This window comes from Cavia porcellus, unplaced genomic scaffold (assembly GCF_034190915.1).
Source record: "Cavia porcellus strain 051 isolate PalLab524CR breed Dunkin Hartley unplaced genomic scaffold, mCavPor4.1 scaffold_9, whole genome shotgun sequence".
NCBI classification, from domain to species: domain Eukaryota; kingdom Metazoa; phylum Chordata; class Mammalia; order Rodentia; family Caviidae; genus Cavia; species Cavia porcellus.
The window spans coordinates 1,326,306-1,350,412 of record NW_026947492.1 but is presented as its reverse complement, the minus strand read 5'-3'; the positions used below and the strand labels follow the sequence as shown (position 1 = coordinate 1,350,412).

Here is a 24,107-nt window from a genome sequence, read left to right as displayed (position 1 = left end):
TGTACTACCCAAAAAGTAGGAAAGAAACAAGGTTTCCATTCTGGGAAAGGCAAATCTAGAGTGACAGTAAGCAGGTTATCAATTGCCAGAGGTGGAAGACAGTGATGGGCTGAACCAGAAGCTATAAAACAGACTTCTTACAGAACTCTTTGGTGACAAAAGCATGAACAAGCCACACGTATTTGTCAAAATTCAATGAACTATACACTTAAAATTGGTAATGAAAGATGTGGTTTTAAAAAGAAAAATTCAAAAGCAAATGGCCGCTTTTTTCATGATGTCCACCGTGGGCAGGACCTGGGAAGGATGGCCTATCTCTGTTCCATGCAGTAGCATCAGCTGGGGAACCTGACTGAGGGCTGAGGATCCATTAGTATGATCACTCACTTGACAGGGAGACTGATGCTAACTGGTCAAACAGGTGTTTAGCTATTGACAACAGGCTGTGGTCTTAGTGGGCTTTTCCTCGCAGGATAGTGGCCCAAGTATTTAGTGTCCCAAGATACTCCAGAAATGGTACTGATTTTTATGACATGGCACACAAAGTCACATTAGCATCTTGCTACCATAATTACAACCTTGTCTTGAATTTAGTGCAGAAACACAGGCCTCACCTCTCTGTGGGGGGAACGTTGGTATTACATTACAAAGCAGAATGTGTCAAACAGGAGACATTTTTCTGACTATTTCGGAAAGGGCATCCACCACATTACATTTTTATTGTACACAAGAATGGAAACCATTAAGGCAATGAGAAGATAATGTGATCTCATCTATATTTCATAATAATTCTAGAAGTACTACTTGGAATAGACGTAAAACAAATATAGAAGAAAATGTGTGTAGCTAAGGATATCCATTCAGACAGTAATTTATAAACCGAAAGCAAGACGGACCCCTAACACAAAAACACACTTGCCAAACTCTCTGAGTAGAAATGGTACGTCTTCACAGTCACCGTATGTAGCTGAGAGAACCTAATGATGGCAACGTGGGAATGGGGGAGATGGGACAGGGGAGAGGAAAAGGGAAAGTAAAAATGACTAAGGGCCAATATGTATACATACCAATTCACTCCGATTAATGCAGCTGTTGTGTATTGCAAGCATAACTTAAAAACGGAATTTTAAAACCTGCATAGCATTTTCTGGAAAATGGAAATGCCATTAGGCAGCATAAAGTTTAGGAGAGGCAATAAATTCTTCTGCAGCTCATATCTGTAAATGAAGAATACATTTTAAAACAGAAAAAGGACAGGAGATTGCCATGAGAAACAGAACATTTTATATCATCTGTGAAAAAGGGAAACAATTTGATCAATTAGGAGTTGGCTATATTCCTCCTACGCTAATATGATCATTAAATTTACCTTAAAGATTGGTATTTACCCACAGAAAAAGCAAAAAGCATGCTCCTAACACCTAGTTTTCTTCCTGGCCAAAATAATATTTTTGTAGTTTACTAGGTCAATAAAATTGCCCATCTGGAGATAGGTCTCTAAACAAAGGGTTAAAAAGACAATCACAATCTTACAGCTCTTCTTTAAATGATAATAATGAACATACATTAATTAAAAGCATGTAAAGTTCTCTACAACTTTATAGTTGGGCAGGCATCACTGTTTGAATTCCACTTCTTTATTCCCTGATAAAAGAACCTCTGATTTTTTCAGTTATTAAATAATCATGTTTCTGTCCTAGTCATAATTTCTTGCTAATCTTCTTTGGGGTCCTGGGGAAAAGGGTGACCACTGACAGCCAATTATTTATTCAAGGGTCAAGGGGAAAACAATGGAGAGAGGGGATAGTTCCTTAGTTTCAGCTTTACACTTTTAGAAACTCTGATAATTAAAGATTGACCTCTTTGTTTCCCTTTTAAATGAAGGTTATTTCAACTATAAATCGGCAGAGTCATTCTGAAAAGCAGTCTTACCACCCAAGATAAAAAAAAGAGAAGGGAAGCAGACAACAGGAATGAAGCTGGTCCTTTCATGCATGCAGTTCAATATTATGACTATATTTGATATGAATCACAACTGCTATGAATCTATAGTTTTTTCACTCAATCCAATTCACTAAGGATGCATGCAAGTGAATCTGTTATTACAACGCAATTTCATTTAATAGGGTCATGTTAATTAAGTACCTTTACTAACTGATCCAAAACCAGAAAAAAAGAACAAGCTGTCAACAGAAACATTTTACAACAATATAATTCAGATATCCACATTAGTGACATGCTTCAGTATAATACTCAGAATATATTATTTCAATGTGTTGCAATACAAAAAACCATCCTTTGGGACTCACAGACAAGATTATCTATGGAAGATGTGGTAAACTAGGAAAATTACAAATCCAATTAGCACTGATGATGAGTTTCAGTTGAATTTTTAAAACTGTTCCTAATACAGTTCTTTTTTTTTTTTTACAGTTCTCTTTTGAATAATCCAAACCAGACAAATATATTTGCCATCCTAAATAGACAACAGATTTTTACAGAAGCACAGAGAGGGAAAAAATTCAAAAGTCATTCCTTTAAGTCATTTCAAAAAGATTTCCTTTTTATGTATAAACTCAAGAAAATAGGATAATTTTATCATTTGGAGCCCTGATTCAGCATCTACTATGTAAATGCTACACTGTTCTTTCATCTTTAGGCAGCATATCCTGTGCTCTGCTATTCATAGATGTCTCTCTTTTTCATTATTTATTGCAAAGATCTATTTAAAGACAATGATCCAAGTGTAAATTGCCATTTTGCTTTTGGAAAGCAAGGTGGCAAAATGCATTAATACCCTGGTCATTTTCTTCATCTCATTTACCATTAAATGTTCATTTCTTTGCCAAAGTTTTCTATAAACTGTATACATTCATCCTTTTAAAATCATAAGAAAAATTTTCTTCTTCACGTAAGGCAAAAATCAGACTAAACTAGCTTAGTTTCCTAATCTCGCACATTTCCCAATTGGTCTACCAGAAGGTGAACTCATGGTTTACTTCAAGGCTTTGTTATTTCCTCTATTCCCTTTAGCCCAGGAATTCTACTCCAAATTTTCCCAAAGTAACAAATCAAAAGAACCGGAAGACTGACTCTCAAAAGAATTTTTATAACAAAAAATCCAAAATAATTACCTTTAATGAAATGTTATACAACTAATTTGAAGTCCTTATAAATAATTTTAAAGTGAAAAAGGAACTCACAAATTGCTCAGTTCTGCCTTCAGTTACAGTATAATGGTTTGTATGAGACTAACACTCTTACAGACCACAAAATTACAAACTCAACACAAAATACATAAAACTATATCAGACACTACAGAGTAAACAAAATCAGACAGAAACTAAGGGGGTCTCAAGAAAGGAAAAAATTATGCTGTACAAAACCTTTGTTGTACTAGTTTTCTGTTGCTGTGTAACAAAGGACCGTAGAACCTAACCACTTAAAATAAAATAACCACTTACTAGCTCAGAATTCAATTAGAAACCTGGCACAGTTCAGCAATATTCTCTGCTTCAGGTTACCAGAAGTCCAAAATCAAAATGTCAGCTGGGTAAAACCCTCATCTGGAAGACCTGGAGAAAAACTATTTCCTAGTACCACTAGGTTTTTGACAGAATTTTGTTTCTTACGGTTGTAGGACAAAGGCCCTGTGCCCGTGCTGGCTGCCAGCTACAGACTTCTCTCACTTTCTTTGGACTCCCTTCTCTCATGTCGCCTCCAACTGTAAGTTAGTAATGGTTTATCAATTACTTCTTATGTTCAAATGTCTGTGGTTTCTTTGCCATCAGCCAGGAAAACTCTGATTTTAAAGTTTCTCTCGTGAGTAGTTAGGCCCACCAATGTCAACAAATTACTAAACATCATCATAAGAGTAACAGCCCATTCACAAGTACCTAGGACTACCAGCTCCATCTATGGTAACTTGTTCTCTAAGGAAACACCCAAGTCCATCCAGGATGGACTGTTAGCATTAACTACAGCGGAAAGCAGCTATCCAATAGTCAGAAGAGTCAGAACCTGAGAACCTAGAAATTCACAAATCTCAAAACAAAACCACAAAAGAAGGTGACTCAGGGATCTATTTGTAACTCTCAAATCCTTAGCTAGCAACTAAAATGTACATATACGGAGCACAACTTCAAGGAGCTCAGGAAGAAACTCTACTTGGAAGCTAAAATTTAGCAGAAATTTCAGCCGCTATTCTGGAAAAAGAAGGCAAAATTTGTAGTTTGAGGCTCACTAAAGTAAAACAGCTTTGTAGACACCTTGGACTTCCTATTAAAATGCCAGGAAGTTTCCAGAACAGATGAATATTTCCCAAAAGGAAGAGTGATACTAAATGAAAACTGCCTTGATAAGATTAAAAATAAAGCTTCTTTAAGTTCCTGGTGGTCTGTCAGAAACTTAATTGCCTATGAGAACAAAACACTCTTCACAAGAAGAATCTCTATAACAAGGCACCTGAAGCACAAAAAGTACAACAGAAACTGATTAGATGTGGAAAAAAAAAAAAACGTTGCTCACAGTCACAAAAAATAACACAGACAAATCCACAGATGATCCAGATATTGCAATAAAAAGACAAGTATTCTACAACAAATAAGTCAATAAATCTAAAAGAAGAAAGGAGGAAGTGAATATTTCAAAAGGTACTGGAATACTAAGAAAAAAATCTATGTAAAATGAAAATCATACATTTTAAGGACAATTTCTAAAATAAAATCAAAATTTCAAAGAGAACTGGGAATAGGATACAATAAAAAGAAAGAACCACATCTATAATCCCACCACTCAGGAGACAGGAGAACCGCCCAAGTTCAAAGACAGCTTGGGCTACATAGTTCAGCAACTACAGAGTAAGACCTGTCTCAAAAAACCCAAAAACCAAACAAAAGAAAAGAACTAAAGTATCTAAAGAAAAGCACATAAATCATATAAACTGCCCTAAAATGATTTAGGGTTAGGCAGACATGAATCTAGAACTCAAAACTGCCTAAAGCTAACATTCTAAAAGAAGAGAAAAAGAAAAGCCCTGAAATTCTCTATATATCAAAGAAACTAAATTCATAATTTACAATTTTCACACAATATTTCTTTAAGCAACACTGGCTTCACTGGTAAATTCTGTGAACTATTTACAGATAAAATAACTATCTTACACACAAAAAAAATCCGATTATTTAAATAGGTCAAGCATAACCTGAGATCAAACTGTATGGACTTTATATATATAACCACCAACCAGAATCACGCAAAAACAAATCTTAATGAAGTATTGTAAAAGTAAACAAGAAACAGGTAAAATGAGTAACCCAGAAAAGGCAATGTGAGTGTACCCAGGAATGCAAAACTGATGAACGTAATACATACACCACATGAACCAATTAAGGGCGAAAAACTGTATCACTTTAACCTATAAAAAACACTTGACTAAATTAACCACTTTAATAATTTTAAAAAGGAAGCACACAGCAAAATGGAAACCTCCTTAATTTAATGAAAAAGTATAATGTAACTAAAAAGAAATCTGGTCAGTTTTCTACCTCTACCTCCTCCGTCATGTTATAAAAACAGTATGGCTACATCTTCATAGTAAAAATGACCCCTGATTGGAAGACTACATCCAGACTCAAGACTACTAATCATATGATACAAAGTTTAAATTCAGGCTCCCTTACAATGCATGTTCCTTTAGGGACTTGGAAGAGTTGCTATACTAGATGGGGCTCCAAAGGGACACGAAGCTTCCTCACCAGTTCCCCTACTGTATCTACTCAGTGTGAATCTTGTCTCCTTTACGTTGAATTTTCCCCAAGAGGCTAAAAGTTAGCTCACTGGACCCAACAATGCTCCCACTGAAGAGGAATGCCCGGTTACCCTGAAGCCAGCTATGGCAATCCTAGTCTTTCATACTCACATGTTTAAGTGGACCTAAGAAGATCCTGGATTAGGCAAAATGAATTTTAAAAACAAAAACAAAAAAGTCTACATTGTGCAACACACTTGACAATGAAACATACTTTGACCCTAAGACTGGAAAAAGGGCAAGAATGTCTGCTACCACCTCTCGTGACTAGCATCATCCTGGAGGCCCTAACCATAAGGCAAGAAAGATGGACAAAAGCGTACACATTGAAGTGGAGAAAGAAAAATGGCCTTTATTCCCAGATGACAGGATTTGTTATTCAGAAATTCCTAAGGAGTCTACCAAAATAAATTCTAACAAGTTTACATACATTGGATGATACAAAATCAAAACAAGTACCAATTATATTCGAAGTTGCTGTACTAGCAACAATGAAAGCAAGATTTTTAAGTGGTTAAATGTTATTAAAAATCAAAGCAAGAAAAATACAGACCTCTAATAGAACAGCCCAAAACATTGCTGTTAGACAGAGAAACTCCAAAGGAACAAATGAGGAGATACAACATATTTGTGAACAGACAAAGTTAGTATTAAGACATCAATTTGCCTCATTGTGATTTTCAAAAAAGTGAAAAATTCTAAAATTTATATGAAAATTCAAAATATTTAATACAGACAAAACAGTATGAAAGCATAAAGCGAAAAGGTTTGTTACCTGTTCCTATAAGGCACCACAAAAAACACAGTCATTAAGACAGTTCATGATTTATTGGCACTAAGGATACAGACCAAATAGACCCAAATATAAAGTCTAAAAAAGGACCTAATAAAAAAAGAATAACTGAGCTTAGGCAGGCATTAAAGTTTCTCATTCAGGAAAGAATAGACTGGTGAAGAACAAACAATAAAAATTGAAAATCCACATGAAAATAAACGTTATCTTGATCTCTACCTCAATATATACACACACACGTTTCAATAGATTATAAAAATGCAAGTTATAACATTCTCAGAAAATATTCAAGAACACTTCCTCAATAATACCTTGCTATAGCCAAAGTCTTCATAAGGTACACAAAGCTCTACCCATGCCCTGCAAAAACAATTAAAATGACAAACTGGATTCCAAAGTTAAAATCCTTTCAACTTCAAAAAGCATTAAGAAAATGAATTTAATCAAATATATTTTTGTAAAATACACTATAGAAATGATCAAAAAGCACACAAAAATAAGTTTAACGATAGTTATCAAGAAATGCAAATTAAATACAAAATAGGACATAACCAGAATGACTAAAGTTCAGACACTGATAACAAAGTCTGTGGGAGCAATGAGCTGTCATGTTTTGCCAACATGTTAGTACAACCACCGTGCAACACCATTGGGCAGTTCTGTTTAAAACAGGGAGATGGAAAGGGCACAGTGAATGTGCTTAAAATCTGTGCCTATACTGTAAATTATACCTCTAATGGTGAAAAACTATATTTACAACTACAAATATTCAGATCTATGCTGAGAAAGCACCACAAAAATAGAGCCTGTTAAATAATCTTGAAGTCATGATAATTTTTTAATGTCACAAATATATATTTAAATCTTAAACAGTATTTAGGGGTAGAAATGAGACAGTCAGTACATCCTTTGCTACCTCCTGCTACAGAAACAAACCAGGAATACTATAAGACATAGCTTTGAGATGTCACACTTAACTGAACAAGTGCTTACATTTTTATAACTTGACCCAGATACCAAGGTTTAGCATAAATTCCCCTTTCTATTTTCAGTGAGCTGGCCACCAATTACTAAATGAGACAGTACTGCATTGATTTATTTGTTTATACATTCAATCAACTGTCAAATGAACTACGCATTTCCTTGTGAAGGTCAAACTTGTCACAGATCCATCTGTTAAAATAACCTGTCCCATTTGTAAAGCAGTATGCAGAGCAAAACCAATTTAAGATTATTAACTTTTTCATTTCCATTTCATTTCCTGTGACAACTCACTCACACAGTCACAGTGCTTCCTTCTTTACTAGTAAGCTAAACACAGCTTTCACATCTATTTCACTTCTGTCAAAATTGGATGCATTTGGCAATATCAACTATGTAAACGGTCAATGTGTAATTCTGAGTAGGTTTTGAAAATGTTTTCTGTGCTGTCACTCATAAAGCTACCTGGTACTGAGTCTTCAATAAAAATGCAGACTAGTAAGAAAAGTTGTAACTACCAAAGGGCTACATTTCTGGCCATCCAGTTATGTAAACTGACATGTTTTCTCGCTCTGCAAAATTAGATGCCAGCACCAGAAGTAGCGCTCTCTTTACAGTGACAGTATGTAATTTTCACTGGTGAGGAGAAGGACTGGATGGACACCCACATGCACCCTCCAAGTGTACCAGGAACACTGTGAAATAGCACGTTTACCATCTTTATATTTTCTGTAATACAAATCATCCTGATCAAGGAAAACTGACAGGAGGTAGTATAAGATGAACAAAAGGGCCAGGGATTTAGCACAGCAGCATAAGCACTTGCCTGGCAAGTGTGAGGTTGTAAGTTCGATCCCTGGAACCAAAAAAAAAAAAAAAAAAAAAAAAAAAAGATGAACAAGAGGAAATACATGTTTGGAAGGAAAAATATGAGAGTTTTTCTAGTACAATCAGGTATAGGTTTTAGTAACTAAAGAAAAAGTTAAAACCTTAGGCATAATTCAAGGCTAAGGCCTAAATTAAAGCAAGTATCCATTAACTCTTTCCAAAAGATCCAATATTTCCACTCTGCTTTCTCCAGCCAACTTTAAAACATACAAAAATTACTTTAAGTATAAACCCCAAGGAACCAAGAGAAAGGAGACAACAGCAAACAACAGAAGTTAACAAAATACTGTGGTACTGTGCTAAGTGGATTAACAACGGCACATAAATCAGGAGTGTAAAGAAAACTGCAAGCTAAGTGCACACACAGAGCAATGCTTAGCCGCACACCAAAGGGCCAACAAGTCTCACAGCACGAAATATGACAAACCAAGGCAAAATCTATCCGCTTAGCGAATTCTGAATGCATTCTCAATTACTCCATACTTTCTATTAGAAACAAGACAACGATACTGACTTATCTTTGTGCTGGTCGTCTAGTACAAAGTCAGTGTCATCTAGTATCACCACCATTGCCACTATGGCCACCAATACTTTCCTTATCCCCGGGGTATATAACCAAGATTCCCAATGGATGGCTGATAACTAGTGCTGACCCCTATATTTTCCTGTGAATACATAACTGTGATAAAGTTTAATTTATGAGCAAGGCATAGTAAGTTATTAACAACTAATACAATAGGAATAAATAAAAGTTTCTCAAATTAGGGATTATTTACTTCTGTAATTTCCAGTTTCAGAAATCACAGATCAGGAGAGACCATTATACTAAGCACTTTTTAAACTGCTTAACAGTAAGTTTAGTAATAGGCTTGTGTTTCATTGAGAATACCTTTACTATAATCAACCACGAAAGTGTGCACATGTATAGCTTTGCAGCTCTGAAACCTTCCCACTACAGCCTTCTTCCTATGTCTCTAAGAATTACCACTTCCTATTTGAATAAACGTAAGCAAAATATATTTTCTATTTCTTTGGAACCAATTCCAGCAGTTATAAGACTGGGTCTCCCTCCTTCCTACTATGACACATCACAAAACGATTTAATGAGTACATAAATTGTAAAATTAGTGAGTTTAAAATTCATTTTTATAGGTAACTCTGAAAACTTGACCATATTTAGTCCTTCTTACTTTGGCTATAAAGAAACTAATACAAATTAATTTAGTATCTGTGGAAACCAAAATTTCTAATTATAATTCTGCAATGATAGAACCAATTTTCAGGAAAAAGCTAACCACTAGAAAACTAAGTGAAAGGTCCATGGAGCCAGAGAGGATGCTCATGGGCACACACAGTAGGGAGTATGGAAGGGAAAGAAAATGGCCACAACTCTCCTAGACATAATTTTGTAGGGAATCAAACCATAAACTTGACAGATTCTAAAAAAGAAAACCAGTTAAATAGCCCTGGTAGAGATAAGTAGACATCAACAAAAGATAAGATTCCAAAAGTAAGAAGAGCTACCTTGATATGCAAATCTCTAAAAGTAATCATCCTTCCCTTGAGTAAATAGAAAAAATGATTAGAGTTGAGTTCAGTTTTTACCTCTTACAAGTAAAAGATCTACTCTCTTATACAACTCTCACTTGAATGAGATTTCATCTCACCTAATCATTTATGAAGTATGATAAGGTTCGTAGGACTAACAATAAAATTCTAATTCAATAAAAATCATGTACAAGGCACTGTACTACACTTCATTTGGAATGTGTAGTGGAAAAAAAATATGTAAGGTTTATTATATCCAGTACTCCAAAAAACAGTATCAAAGAAGAAAGGTCTATCAGAGTTCTGCAACTGAGCCAGGTTCTATTAGCACTGGTTCTTAAAACACTATCCACAGACCCAAAATACTCTTTCAAATCTGAAAGCTCAAACTATATTCATAATAATTGCGATACAGTGTCTCATCATACTGATATTTTCACTCATGACCTGAAAGCAAATAGAACCACTGGTACCTTAGCATAAACTAAGACTAGACTGGCAAAAAGCTATTCTCCATTTCTATGTACTTCTTAAAAGATGTCAGTTTCACTTTAAAATGTCTCTATTTCTATGTACTTCTTAAAATAAAATATGCCAGTTTCACTTAAAAATGCCTTTCATCAACCATAAAATTGATCACATTAAATCTTACCTCTTCAATACAAATGTGTTAGCTTCCTGAGGCTGCCATAACAAATTAGCACAAACTTGATGGCTTTTTTACGGTATTATCTAAGTTCTGAAGTTCTTTTTGACACTTACTATCTGAGTTCTAAAGAAGTCCAAAGTCATTTGCTAAGAAGGCTACTGGCCTTCCAAATAACACATTCTGTGCTTCCGAGCATCCTTGACTTGTAAGCACATCACTGCAGCTTCCGCCTCTACCAAAACGTTGTGTTGCCCTCTTCTCTACGTCTTCTCTTCTGTTTCTGCATCTCTACTATCTCTCTCCCCAGCCAAACATCTATCATCTATCTAGGGCCCACCTGCATAATCCAAAATGGTCACTTCATCTCAAGATCTTTAACTGCATCTGTGAACACATTTGTTCCAAATAAGATTTGCTGATTATAAAATTAAAACATGGATATGTTTTAAGATGCTGTCATTCAGCCCACTAGTGTACTTAATACCATGTGAGCAAATGACAAATCTGTATAAAGTACGTCTGCTGTGTAGTGAAGCATAATAGTTACTCTGAGGAAAAGGCTTGTGAGATTGAATCACAAACTGAACAATCCTTCTTTGCATGGAGACTATTTTCACCTGCAAGAACTGACAAGCATACAACCATAAAGACACAAAAGTAGCTCTGAGAGCCGCTAGTACTGTCTAGCAGAACCTTAATCTTGCTAAGAACCAACTCTCACAGCTAAACTTGATGTTCTCCTGTTAAACAAAATATGACATCAGACAAGGCTACTAAGCATGGTGAATCAAGACAAAGAAAAACAAAAACATCATCGTACAAATGACAAAAAAAATGACCAAAATTCTCCTTTCCTACCTAATAAGAAGAATACCTACCGAGCTGTGGTGATACATGTCTGTAATCCCAGTACTCTGGTAGGCAGGGCTAGGAGGACTACAAACTGAAGCCCAACCTGGGCAACTTAATCACTTAGCTAGACCTCCTCAAAATAAAAATAAAAATAAAAATGGCTGAGGATCTAATTCAGTCCCAAGTAGAGGAGAGAGGGTTTTTATTTGTCAATTAAAGCTTTAATCTCCATTTATTCCTCCCACTAATAGGAATTTTAGTAAAATAACCACTAAATAACCACTCCAGTTATACCACAGCCTCAAATCAAAAGCAAAACCCCTTCTTTTAACCCTGCACAGAATCACAAGCTAAAGTCCTATAATATTGTGTATCAGTCATTTGCCTATCGCTGGAATAAAAATTTTCTGACACCCAAAACTCAAGGAGGAAGAGTTTGAGTCCCACTATCCACAGTTTCAATCCATAGATAGTTGGGTCCAAGGCATAAATGTTACAGCAGAGAACCAGGAGGAAAAGCACTGCTCAGCCCACAGTAGCCAGGAGACAGAGGGAAAAGGGAGGAGCCAGCGACTAGAACACAGCCCTTCACATCACATCCCTAGTGACTCACCTCTTCCAAAAAGGCCCTACCTCCAACAGCACATTCAGCTATCAACTCATTAGTGGATTAACCCATTGATGAGTACACTGCTCAGTGATGCAATCATGTTCCAAAAGCCCCACCACTGAACACATGACATTCCAGTGGCGAATTTCAGATCCAAGATAATTATTATTACTGAGCCTCCAGTGTGCATGATGTGTATTCTCCGTCTCCACCACAGGTAATTAAACCAATTTATTCTGCTACAGGTATGTTACTTTGACTAGAGGACAATGACAATGGATTTTAAGCCTTGGGCATTTGCAGACATTTTCTCAAAAATGCACAAAATGAGCCTGTTACTGACATTACTTATTGCTAATGTTGAAATTCAACCTTTCAAAAGAAAATCACATTTTTGGAAAATATGTATGTACTATGCACTGGATAGCTTCCCAATCCTTACAGATTTTTCTAATGAGACTGCTGGCTATAATAATGGTTTCAATGTTGTAAAATGAAGATAGGTCAATATTCGAAAATCTGCAAGAGAAAAGATATTTTCCAAATAAATAAACAGGTAAACAATAAAATGTGAATAAAAGGTCTGTTCAGAGTATATCAGTAATTTTACTGTAACAAAGAAAAGATTAACTGACAGTTTCAGAACCTACATTGCAACTGTTTTTTATGAAATTATCACTAGTTGAACTCAGGTGTATCAATGGTTAGTTATTGCTCTTGTTGCTGAGACAAAATACTTAATATCCAAAATTAAAGGAGGAAAATTTAATTTTAGCTCATGGTTTGTAGAGATTTCAATTTACAGTAAGCTGGCTCCAAGGCAGGACGGCACGGTAGACCGACACTGAAGAACAGAAACAGCCCGTGACAGAGCAGGGCAGACAGAGGGCAACAAAGCAGCAAGCAGTAAAACAACAAAAGGAGCCACAGTAAACCGCCCTCGCCCTGCCAGCCTTTCCGGGGTAGAGGCTTTTTGACGGCTGTTACCCACACCCAAGGTGGGGCACCTTAATCCCAGCACCTTACAACTCAGTCCAGCCATCTCCAAAAAGCCTCACCTGTATCTAGACATCTGGATACGAGTCACAGTAGTTATCAGATAAGAATGTGAATTAACTGAAATTAATATTAAGGCATTTCTCCCTTTTCAACTACAAATGTGTGCGAAGCCAGATTTGCATAACATTCAAAGAAACATGCTACAACAGATTAAACTCAGAAGTTTACCAGAACCTGTTTTCAATTCTATCCAGCCAGACATTAACCAGTTCATGTGAGTTTGCCCCAACATCACTCATGCAGCACATCTGTTTGCATCCTGATTATCCATGCATTGCTTGGGCAGTTTCATTTCATTTTGTTTTGTTTGCATGAGATATACTCATACATCTGGTTGTTTTATATCAACTATTTTTTGCATAGTTTTTTGTTTAAAACTTTGTATTCATCTTTGATGTTTGTTTCTAGTATATTTGTGAAAAATAACCTACAATTTTTTGCTATAATCTATAAAAACTCATACCATAAATACATTAGATATTATTTTTATACTTCCCAAGGGCTGTTTTGTGCAATACAAAACAGACACATTGTGACACTGAGGCTGAACGGGAAGCAAGTGCCAAAAGATCTGAAAAAGGGAAAACTTGTTAGTATATCAGAGAGGAAAAGTCTGTGTTATGAAACAGAAAACAAACTAGATATCTCTTACTGTTAACTATTCAAAATACAAAAATGATAGAACGTGAAAAATACCAACCTTTTAAAAATCCCAAAAATGATCAATTATTATAAGATTTTTCTGAGTGGTTTTGACAGAGTTCACTAACATGTAACTAGTCATTCTATAATCAAAAAGGAAAGAATTACTATGAAATATTTACACACCTTCTGGGTCAAACAATATAGAACCCATTTGTTATTTATTCAAAACAAGGTGGCTCAAAAAGTCATTTACAATTTAGATTAGATCTAATAGACCAAATAATTGAAAAATAGAAGACAGTGAAATGCCAAACAAGAGATCCATCATCAACATCTTTACCATTATGTTTAAAGGGTAGACATTTTTTTGAAATTATACCACCCCCCAAAAAAGGGAAAGGTCAATATGATAGTATAAAGTTTATTATTCAAAGAAAAACAATAGTACAAAAAGAATTTGGAAAGAGACTACTATCTAGATTGTAACAGGGAGAATACTAAATGCTTGAAGATATACCATACACAGAAAAATTGAATTTGACAAAATTATCATTTTGTATTTTCTATTATATTATCTAATAAAAATCAACCAAAAAAGTATGCAATTTTTGCTCATCCTGTACTTAAATAGTTGAACTGGTAAGTGGTTAAAGAGATTTTTCTTCAAAACTATACACAATGGTGCGTTTATTTTGTTTGTTTCTTTAGGAAGCTGGTGATGGTTCATTTAAAGACTTAAAATGTAATGTGTCTGCTATTATTTAAATTAATAAATATTTTTCAAGATCTCAGTATTAATTTCCATTAGATCAATATATATAACACAGAAACAAAAGCTCTTTGGAGCCCTATATAATCTTTTGAATATCCAGTATTCTTGAGTTTCCCCCAAATTTTGAGAATTGCTCACTATACTATTTCTACTTTTCAAAATAAACTCACCCTTTTTTCCTACCTTCTTGCTTCAATCACTATTGGGCAAATAATTTATACATGGATTGTTCAAATCTTTTAACACACAATTATCAAATACAGGAAAAGAAACTGCATTACAATTTAATTCCTATCAAGTAAATCAAAGTTTCCAGGTTATACAAGTAATGCCATGCACAAAAAAAAAAACAAATTCAAAACAGAGAAAATATAAATACCCAAATTTTTATTTACCTACTTGATCTAAGAATTTCCAAGCCAAGAAATAACCTATATTCCAAGTTGAGATACTGCAACTATCATAACAAATAAAAAACAGATCTGAAGGAACTATTTTCAAGCCACATCACAGAATTCCCACAATGTAGAGAATTATATAAAACACATGGATTCAGCTCACTATTGTAAAAAACTCACCATACACAAAACACAGGAGCTTATATTCTCATAAAATTTTAAAAACATAATTTTGGCACCCAAAATAGTACTCCAAAGTAATTAAGCTTATTAGTTACTAAAGGGAAGAGAAAGTGATGAATCCTCAGAGCAGGAGGGATGACTCTCAAATAAGTGACTAAGCATACAATTTTAAATGCAATCAGAGAGACAAAGTACTACAAAAGAATGACAAACTCACTGCGGGGAGGGTAATATCCTCAGTTTAACAAACAACTCATCCCCAACTAAGGTCATGTGCATAAGTAAAACAAAGACACTTTGAGACAAAATAAATATTTAATAACAACATACTCTCACTGAAAGAACTAATAAAAAGTGCTATTTTGAGGACAAAAATGAATTCAGAGGAAATGAACTAGATGCTTGAGCAAATAAGTAAATGTATAGCTGTATTTTTAAATAATAAGCATTGCTCTCAAGAAGGAGGTTAACAATAAATGTTGGAGCCCTAAAAGAACAATAACAAAAAAAAAAAGGCTATAATTTTTAACAGTAATTTTTGAGTTAGAAAAATGAATAAAAAGGTCCAATAGCTTGTGATGTACAATAAAGGAATGCTGGCTGACTTCAGGCTTAGCAATATCTGTATGCTAAATATGAAGAATGGATACAGAATTTGGACGTTTTAAGATAGCCAGGTACACACAGCAAATTAAAACACACAGTCTGTAGAAATTCAGCAAGTAGGCATACTAATGTAAGCCACGCTGTCTTACCTACTTTCACTCCCACTGCATACCACAGGTGTCCTTTGGTGCATGAGAGAAGACTGCCAGTGTCAATCCAACCAATAAACAAGAGAAACTTTAGTTTTCTCTGAAGACAGGTATGTAAACAGAAACTCTAATATTCTCAGTAACCAAAAGATCATTCTGCTGTTTACCTGAGCAACTACAGATAGTTACGTATGTCCAGGATTCTACAAGTGCTTACCCCAGTGAAACAATACATCATAAACTGTGAGTTAATTAGACAAAGAAAGAGCTAAGTAAAGAAAGTTCTAAATAACAATGTAACAGCATGAACAGAGTCCAAAGGCACAGAACAGCATGACCTATGTGGAAAAACTAACAGCAATTTGAAATTTGCAATTTTCTCAACTGGCAGGGTTTAACACATATCTCTCTAGCATTCACTCTTACAAACAAAGAAGGCAGCATTATCTCCACTATAGGTGATAACGCTACCTGTGGATCCCAGTGAAGCAGTCTAATCCTTTTCACCTTCCTATCCCACATGGTATCAAGTTTTGCATGCCTGGGTATGTCTGCCTGAATTGGAAAGCAGGCAGAGTTATACTGTTTGGCCCCAAAGGAACATGAAATCTGACTACTTCTTTATTGGAGAAAATGAACTTCCTTAGCATAGATGCACTTCTATACTGCCTTTTCTCAGAATGCATCTCAGTATAAAACAAGTAAATATGGCACTGACTTCAATAAGCAGTACAAGAATTCCACAGATGAAGTATTCACTGGCAACTGAAATCACACATACGTGCTGAAGTCTACTGGTAATATACATCGGAGGTTCACATTGCTTGGTACCTAATACTGCCTTCTCTGACTCTCCAATACCAGAGCAGAAATAGCTGGCACTTAAAACACAGAATACTCTCCACACACAGAGAATCATTAATGATATCAGTTAGCACCTATTTCTTTCTTAACAGAAGGCTCTAAAATTAAGATTTGCCTACCCTTACAGTCAACATTGAAGTATAATATCAACAAGTCCAAATGGTTACACACCAATCTAGCAAGCTAATTACTCTCCAGCAACTCTGTGTAACTGTACTCATTTATTCAAAATCATTCATTTATGTACTTAGTGGGCACTATGTTCTATCATTAAAACAGATGCTCCTATTCAATATGTCTCCTTCCCTAGCTTCTTACATGTGAACATCAAGAACCATGGCTGAACATCATGGCAATCACCTACAATCCCAGCACTCAAGAGGTTGAGGCAAAAAGATTACCACAAGTTGGACAGTGGCCCAAGCTACACAGCGACTCAAAGCCAGCCTAGACTACGTGAAGAGATCCTGTTTCAAAAACAAACATGCATATTTATTAAACTACAAATTCAATTGTTTTAAAATTCTCACTATCACAAATATGATTTACCATTACTGTAACACAAGTTTGCTGCAAATCTACATGGCTGCAATGACAAACACATCTTAATAGCAGGTGGTCCATAAACATGTATTAATATCCACTATGGGGGCTGGGGATTTAGCTCAGCAGCATAAGCACCTGCCTTGCAAGCAAGCAGTCATGAGTTTGATCCCCAGTACAGATAAAAAGATAAAAAATATATATATATCCACTGTGATTATAAAAAGCCCTAAAAAATAGTTGGCATACAATGGTTATACCTAGAATCTCCAAGGTCACAAACTGTAAAGAGCTACTTTCACACTGATGAGCATATACTTAAAACAATCAAGTTTAATTTAATTTGACTTAAGGAAAACAGTGCTGGGCATTGGGAGGGATACAAGAGCCAACAAATTAGTTCTGCTCATGTAAATCTTATTGGAGTAAAGAAAGATGATACAAAATCAATGGAAATAAAAAAAAAAACATAATAGAACTACTATAATTAAAGGCCCATCAGTAATTATAAGGAAATGTCTAATTCAAAGTCATTTTAAAAACTAGTACAGCATTGATTAAATTTAAATAAAGGCTTGCAAAAAAAAAAAATAAAAGAAAAAATAAATAAATAAATAAATAAATAAATAAATAAATAAAGGCTTGCAGACAGGTATAGTGATAAACACATGTAATCCCAGCACTATAGATGGCTGAGACAAGAGGATAGCAAGTTTAAGTCCAGCCTGGGCAACTTAGCAACACTCTTTGTCTCAACATAAAAGTTTAAAAAGAGGGGAAGGGAAGGCACTGCAGCACAGTGTGAACGCTCCAGGCTCAATACCTAGTACCACAAAAAATGTAATTAACTATTTGCTGAATTTAGGAAAACAAGGGTGGACACTGTTAATTCTGGAGGCACTTACATTTTAATACTTCAACATATGAGAAACTTTGAATTTCCTTAAAATATGTCAAAATGTATAAACCAATTAAGGCTCTTTCCAGCAACACTGACCTTAAGCTTTCATGTCATTTAATATCCTCTTACTTCACTAAAAAATGTACAAAGCACACACTGAACAATTAAATTAAAGCAGTTTTGGCTTTATGAAAAAGTCTCATTTAATTAGATGCAGATCAAAGCTCATTTTGTGGTGCTCACGTGATAAAAAGTAGATGAACAAATGTCAAGCATCATGGTTAGCAAAGAGCTTTGCAACGCAGAAGTAAACTGACATGTATGAAATAAATACTAAATAACTCCAGGATCTAATACAAGGTTGTCAAATTTCTCAAACTGCAGTCAAAATATTTTATTTCATTTAAGCAGCTGAATTGAAAATACAGCTACAAATAATTTTTCTGGGCCAAGTTTAAAGATAGAGCACCTAATTTACTTAAAAACAAATAGCACCTTGTCATCTTGTCCTAAGCAATGTTCTGAAGTAGCTGTAAGTAATCTACAACTATGGTTGATAAAACTTGAATATTAACATTTTTTCTTATCATTATTCAACTACTATGATTAACTTGATATAGGTTTAAAAATTCAAGAGAGAGACATGATGAGGATTTAAGACAAACTGTAGCAACCCACTTTGCAAACTCATCCCTACTACCACTATTTTGACACTTTCATTACTTTTGAGTAAATAATGGGTTAGTATGTCTTTTCCAGTCAAGATATGAACTCACCTTGGGGAACTAGCAGTGTTATTACTACAGATTCCTCTGATTGTTTTAAGTCTCTGAAAAATTTGATCCTTCAGTATAATACTTAATTTGAAGGTCAATTTATATCTTCCATGAAAGTTAATATCTAAGTAAGAAATGAATTTTAAACTGCAACCAATGTAAACTTGTTTTCATTTGCATGACCTTCTTGTCTTACTAAAGAACATAATTTTAAAGATCAGGCTTTTTATTCAAACTTTTAACTTGTATTCCAAAGTCCTAATTTTGTTGTAACTTATGTTGGGATATCTATAGATAAATATTAAAAAGTCATCTAAGTATTGAAAATCAGTTATTAAATCACTATAAAGTTTTAAAAGCCAAAGAAAGTAATTCTAAGAAGTGCATTTTCTATCACATCTTACCTCAAATTAGACTTTATTTTTTTACCCCATATTATCAGGGTAACTTTTTCATTCTAAGGGTTTTCTATTTTTGTTGTTTTGCTCTTGGAAAGCCCACCTAATTTACAATGTCTAATTGCAAATATAGTGAAATTAATCTGTGTTGGAGATTATTTTTTAAAAACAACCTCAGGATACTATTGCCGTGTTCCCTCCTACACCAAAATGAGTAACAATCCCTGTGGCCATCTTTCATTCTTCATCTTTATATAGTAGGCTAAATCATCACTAGAAAAGATGACAGTCTTTTGATGTTTAAAGATTCCAATGTACAAAGTTTTTAAAAACTGAAGAAGCAATCATCATGTTGCCGATCTAACACATCTACTACAAACATAAGTCTTGATTATAAAGATACAGTGAAATACAAAGATAAACTAAAATACAAAGACTTTCCATTCAAGAACCCACCAAAGATTTCACACCTTCAAAACAAAAGTACAGTAACTTATTTCCACAAATCTCATAACCTTAGCATTTCTTTGCATGTGGTCAATAAAATGGAAGCTTCCTAATTTGAAATAGTTTACCTTTGCCAATCCATATTTTCTGCAAATAATCTGAAAACTGCTAAAACACAGCATTTTATCTTTGAATATCAACTTTGTTTATGGAAATTATAAACTTGAATTACTTAATGTAGTACTACTGGGTATATTTACTAGAAATAGAAACATTTTACATTTCACTATACACACATCTGGAGCAGAATCAAATCCTTTTCTTCTCTCCAACTTATGCCTCAATTAAAACAGGATCTATAACGTAGTACACTACAACTCAATTTAAAGGACTGCTTATGGCACAGCATAGGTATAAAATACTTCAAATTACAAAGCGCTTTATCTCATTATTATAAAGCTCAATACTTTAAACACTGGAAAAGCCAGGGTGCTTGTTAATACTGTAAATCCTTGGTATATAGGTATGCTTAGATGATAATATTCTCCAAATCTCTATGACTTCATGTGTCCTAATTGATGATTTAAGAGCACATTTTGGACACTTTTTAAAAACATTGTATTATGGATTTTTCTAAAATTGAGGGAGTAAGACTAAGTAAGGATAAGACCAAATAGGAAGGCCTAGAAAGACAGACATCAGTAACAATGCTCTGCATTAGAGTACATCAACCTCTCAACACTACTACTGCTACAATGCCCTTTGACGGGGCCACAATGGAACTGACATGTGATGGAGGGAGCAACCACCTGCCCTTCTCTAAATCTGTTAACAGATCATCTATACAAGTCACAATGACATTTCTCAGTGGAGGCATGCATTAGAGTGACATCTGCTCAAGAATGAGCGGAAAGAATCTATGGTAATGAAAAAAACAGAAAGCTGAAAAGAAAAAGAGAGAACTGATGGGAGTAGGGGACAATGACAAGATAAAAAGAAGAATTTACTCCTCTCAACTCAAACATATTCCAACAAGAATCAGACTATTCCACACTCAAGGTAAGAAAGCCACTAGAATCTGTCATTTCAAAGAATGTTTAAAATAATATTATTGTAGATATAAAAAAATTATTATAGGACATGCATAAAATTTTTATATATTTGCAAACAATCTTGAAAATACTGATCTGGACATTAGCTTGCCCCTCAGTTTCATTTAGGATCATTTACTTAGCTCTAAGATCTGCATTACCCACCCAATAAAACCTGAACAAAGGTTTCTTGAGAACTTTTGTCTCACAGGACTTTTAATTTACTATCAAGTTCCTCTTAATCTAGATATCCTCTAGTTGAGTTATAGTTTATGTCTTGTTTTCATGAACTTCTTCCTAGGTCTTTAACATTTGGGCCCTAGATTTTAAGAGCAGTTTCATGATCTGCAGTAGTAATGCCTAATTCCTGTTATATCAGTAATAATAGAAATGGGTATTTATTATTTTGTAATTATTGGTTTGTGTTTATTTTCACAAACTAAACATAATCTGAATTATACTGTTTACCTAATAGCACAACCATCCTAAATCACATGGTAACACAAGAAGGAGTCATCACTGATTTTCTTTAAATTTGCTACCTAACTAGGGGTTGCAGATATATTTCTACCTGATTCAGTAGTACATATTTGTTTTGTCAATGTTCTATTTAATAAGCACTTCAATCAAAAATATATGGATTTTAGAGGTTTAGTTCATTTGAACTTGAGAAAGAGCCAACTATTTAGTATAAGAATTAATTGAGAACTAATAATTAAATCATTTTCACATATTTGAGCATTTTTCATAGAAATGTCATGAAGATTCACTGTTTGCTAGAACAGTTTGCTCAAATGGTTATTGGAGAATAAAATGCCTGGATAGTGTTTAGAATCTCTTGAACTGAATAATTTATTACGATTGATTTTTATTATGGACTAGGTAAAAACTTTTCCTATTACTTTGGTACCTACACTAGAAGTCAACAGGGAAATATTTTTAGTGCATAAAATATCACTTTCTGTGACTCTGACTACATCTAATACTCAAAAAGAAGGTTAAGTTGTTTCCTCTGTAGTAGGAGCTTTATTATGCCCTTTATAAAGTGACTTTAGCAAATCAGAAGAAACTTAGGACAAGGAGCTAAACAGGTTAGCTCTGATTCACACCGGCAGGCTGTATTATTAATCTTCTCAGCACTAACAGATTCAGTAAATGAATCAGATTCAGTAAATGAACTTTCATCCACGCACACTCCTGGGACAGTCAAAGCACTGCTAGCTAAGACTTGCGTATAATTTTTCATTTAAATATCACAGGCTTCATTTTTAAATATTTTTTTAGAATCAGGAACAGCAAGTTCAATCTAAAAGAAGAATTACTTTTCAAATTCAACTGCCAGACCTGAGCCTGAGAAGTCCCACTGAACAATAAGCATCAATCATGTTCACTTCTAATGAGAACAGTAAGTCAAACTTTGACTGTTCACATATCACTGTAGAAAACACTATATAAATTTATTTAATTATTTATGAACTTAATTTTCCATTCATAACCATCTCTTATAGTTTTTCCACTATATACATATTATGCTTCTACCTAATATATATGCAGGAAACCTGAGCATGTAGATACTGCCCGTAAGTTTCACTTTTTACAAGATACTTCCTTCGTCTGATAATCCTTTTTCATCAAATGGCAGAGGCCAAAACACATGCAAGTTGGCTGAAATGTCTGATAAGGAAAATAGATCTGAATTTATACTTGGTCCTTTCTCTATAACCCTTATCTCAAAATTACAAGTTTTTCTGAACACCCCAGCTAAGAAAGGACACTAATCAGTATCAATAAGGAGTATACAGAGGCTGGAGAATACCAAAGTAATGGCATTCAGAATCCAGAAATTTTTTTTTACTTGAGGGGGCTTGAAGTAAAAGAGGTATTAAAAGTTAACATTAACGCTATTTAGAAAGGTTAGAACCAGTTCCAATATAGTCACTGCCATGAAAAATGCATTTTCTCAGGCCTCCCAAAAAAGCAGAGAGGAGCTGTATCTAGACTATCTCCAAAAAAGAAAGGGAAAGACACATGTATAAAATAAAATTATTTTTATAAAAGAATTAAAATAAAGTTGGTTTTCCTGAACAACTTCTAATTTTGAGTACTTAACAAAGCTGAAAAGAGATCCTGTCCCGCGGAATCACATTCACTGATGGAGGCTCATATTTACTACATTAGGAAAACAGCAGGCAGCAAGGTAACAGGTCCATGGAGGCTAGCCACTTCCATAATAAACGAAGCATGATGTGAAGAGAAGTTGAAAATCTTTTTCATTTTATATCTTGTTATTATACATCTGTTTAAATCAACGCTGTGGTCTGTACTATTTACACAGCTAAAATTCTAACAGCATATGCTTAATAACTGAATTATTTTGGTAACTCAGTCTTCTATTGAAGACTTTTTTGTATCAGTGAAGTGATGGAGGTCAACAGCTCTGCACAAAAATATATGTCAATGGCTTACATCAAACTTAGAGCTTCTTTTGGAGCAAAGTATAATTTTCCCATTCTTAAAATCTAGGCTCCTGCTACCACAAGCTATTTTTCTATGATTTAATGAAATAAAAATGGGGTGAAAGTAACCACCTTTCTTACGAGAGTCTCTGAACTTCCTATTTCCTAAATAAACAATGGTATGCTTTATTCTAGTAAAAACATATTCTAGTATAATCATGTATTTGTTCAAATAAAGACATGACCATAAGTTCACTTACATGTACATTTAAAAATACAAATGGGGCCAAGGATTTAGCTCAACAGCATACGCACCTACCTGGCAAGCACAAGATCACGAGTTTGATCCCCAGTACCAAAAAAGAAAAGACAAGACAAGACAAGACAAGACAAATAAAGGAATTTATTCATAAACTGATGAAGCCCATAAGCTGCCCAAAAACTAGTATAAATATAGAACCTGAACAAGTGTAGAGTTTTTTCAACATATTAAATACAATAATCATTTAAAAGTACAGAAACAACAAAAGTAATGACATTTACTAAAATATCCATATCCTTCCATTTTGCTGTTTTATACAAACAAGGAAATTTCTGAAAATGCACCAAGACTGATTCATGGGCAAATTCAACAGAATAAAACATAGTCTAAGAAAAATACATTCCATATTTTTTTTTTAATTTTATTT

General features: G+C 34.4%; 1 protein-coding gene across 1 annotated transcript in view; it reads right to left on the bottom strand.

The window, feature by feature from the left end:
- The window catches only part of Ddx10 (DEAD-box helicase 10), a 258,076-nt gene that overhangs the window by 138,238 nt on the left and 95,731 nt on the right, over nucleotides 1-24,107 (bottom strand). The window lies entirely within an intron of this gene.